Below are 2,500 nucleotides of genomic sequence, written 5' to 3' on the forward strand. Positions count from 1 at the left end.
GGGTAAACCCTAAACCCTTAGGGTTTAGGGTTTAGGGTTTAGGGTTTAGGGTTTATTTATTAATAAATAGTATTTATTTATTGCTATTTATTAATTATATAATTAATTAATTCTTTTTTAATTCTTTTTTTTTTTTTCTTCTTTATTCCTTTCCCCCCTCAATTAATTTTATTTAATTAATTTAAATAAATAAATAAATAAATAAATAAATAAATAAAATAATTTATTTATTCATTTATTTTATTTATTTATTTATTTATTTATTCATTTCTTGCATGCGTACCATCAGCACGAATTTTTGCTGCAAATCTTTGCAAGTTATGACGAGTAGTCTGCCTCCGTCCCCAGCGGATGCTGCTGCTGCTGCTGCTGCTGCTGCTGTTGCTGCTGCTGCTGCTGCTGCTGCTGCGGAGGGAGAGATAGGAAGAACCACGGAAAGGGGTTTTGCTGCTGCGGCTGCATAGCTCAAGAGATGGTAAGGCAGCAGCAGCAGCTGCTGCTGTTGCTGCAGCAGCAGCAGCAGCAGATACAACTGCAGCAGCAGATGTATCAGCAACACCCATTACTGCTGCTGCTTCATATATCCCTAAACTTTCTGTTGCTGCTGCTGCATCTGCTGCTGCTGCTGCTTTTGCTGCTGCTGCTGCTTTTGCTGCTGCTGTACCTGTTGCTGCTGCATCTGCTGCTGCACGCTGCTTCTTTATAGCCCTGCCAGTGTCGTCCTCAGTTGGCCATGCTGCTGCTGCTGCGGTTGCTGCTGCTGCTGCGGTTGCTGCTGCGGTTGCTGCTGCTGCTGCGTTGCCGGGCTCAAGGGGAGCAGCAGAAGTGCAGCGACTAAGAGCAGGAAGCAGACACCAAGGATAAATGCCATCAGGGGGTTCCCATTTGCTGCTGTTGCTGCTGCTGCTGCTGCTGCTGCTGCTGCTGCTGCTGCTGCTGTTGCTGCTGTGACCACACCAAAGTACAACACCTCCTGCTTGAGCTATAGCATCAGCAGCAGCATCTGCTGCTGCTGCTGCTGCTGCTGCTGTCTCTGCTGCTGCTAGCTGCTTTGTCTGCGAGGTACCCAAGGGACGACAAAGAGGAGGCTGAGGGGCAAAACGTAAACCCTCGCTGCAGCAGCAAACAACAAAATTAGGGTTTAGGGTTTAGGGTTTAGGGTTTGTGCTAAGGAAAGCAAAGGGAAGGACATACAAAATCCCAACAAAAAAAACAAGACAACCGAACCCTAAACCCTAAACCCTAGCTCCTCAAACCCTAAACCCTAAACCCTAACCTGAGTATGACGGTGTTGCATTTATTGAGAATTTTTTGATTTGCTGCTGTTGAAGGAATTAACGCCAATGCCTGTAACACAACAAACAGCAAATATACTCTTGCTGCAGCAACAGCAGCAACAGCAGCAGCAGCAGCAGCAGCAACAGCAGCAGCAGCAGCAACAGGAGCAGCAGCAGCAACTGCAGCAGCAACTCTACCGCTACCAGCAGCAACATATGCAACATTATTAACAACAACAGCAGTAGCAACAGCAACAGCAGCACCAGCAGCACCATCACCGCCAGCAGCAGCAGCAGCAACAGTAACAGCAGCAGCAGCAGCAGCAGCAGCAGCAGCAACAGCAGCAGCAGGATAAATAATAATTACAATTTCTTGTATATAATTAACATAAAGAATAAATGCAATTGTTATTTGCTGCTGCTCTCCTTTATTCTTAATGAGGTGTACAGACACCCGACGCCCCTCTATACACGATATACATTTACAGCCGCAGCAACAACAACAAAGGATAATGTGTATAGACAAACAGAGAGAAAGCAACAAGAGACAGCCGTGTTTGCTACCACCACTGTTGTTGCTGCTACCGTTGCTGTTTCTGCTGCTGCTGTTCCTGCTGTTGCTGCTGCTGCTGCCGCTGTTGCTGCTGTTGCTGCTGCTGCTGCTGCTGCTGCTGCTGCTGCTGACCTGGACAGATAATGCGGGGATAAATTCTTGTGGCGGAAGATCAGGAAGAGCAAAACGAAGTCGTCGTAGATGAAGAGCAGCAACAGAGAACGATACCTGCTGCTGCTGCTGCTGCTGCTGCTGCTGCTGTTGCTGTTGCTGTTGGGGCTGCAGCAGCAACTGTTGCTGCAGAGGCAGCAGCAATGACTCCCATGATAGGTCTGCACCACAAAGAGGAAGGGTTTCTGCAATCTGCTGCTGTTGCTGTTGCTGCTGCTGCAGTTGCTGCTGCTGCAGTTGCTGCAGTTGCAGCTTCTTGTATTGTTCCTGCTTCTGTTGCTGCTGCTGCTGCTGCTGCTGTTGCTGCTGCTGCTGCTGCTTGAGGGGAATGAAAGAGACAAAAGGTTTAGCAGCAGCAGGAAGGAGGGCACATAGCTGCTGCCATGACAAAAGAGACAGGGAGAGGTAATGCTGCAGCTCTTGCTGCTTTGGCAGCAGCAGCTGCTGCAGCAGCACCATCTGCTGCTGCTGCAGCAGCGCAGCAGCAAATCGCAGCCAC

The sequence above is a fragment of the Eimeria maxima genome, genomic scaffold (assembly GCF_000499605.1).
Source record: "Eimeria maxima Weybridge genomic scaffold, Emw_scaff801, whole genome shotgun sequence".
Taxonomy (NCBI): Eukaryota; Apicomplexa; class Conoidasida; order Eucoccidiorida; family Eimeriidae; genus Eimeria; species Eimeria maxima.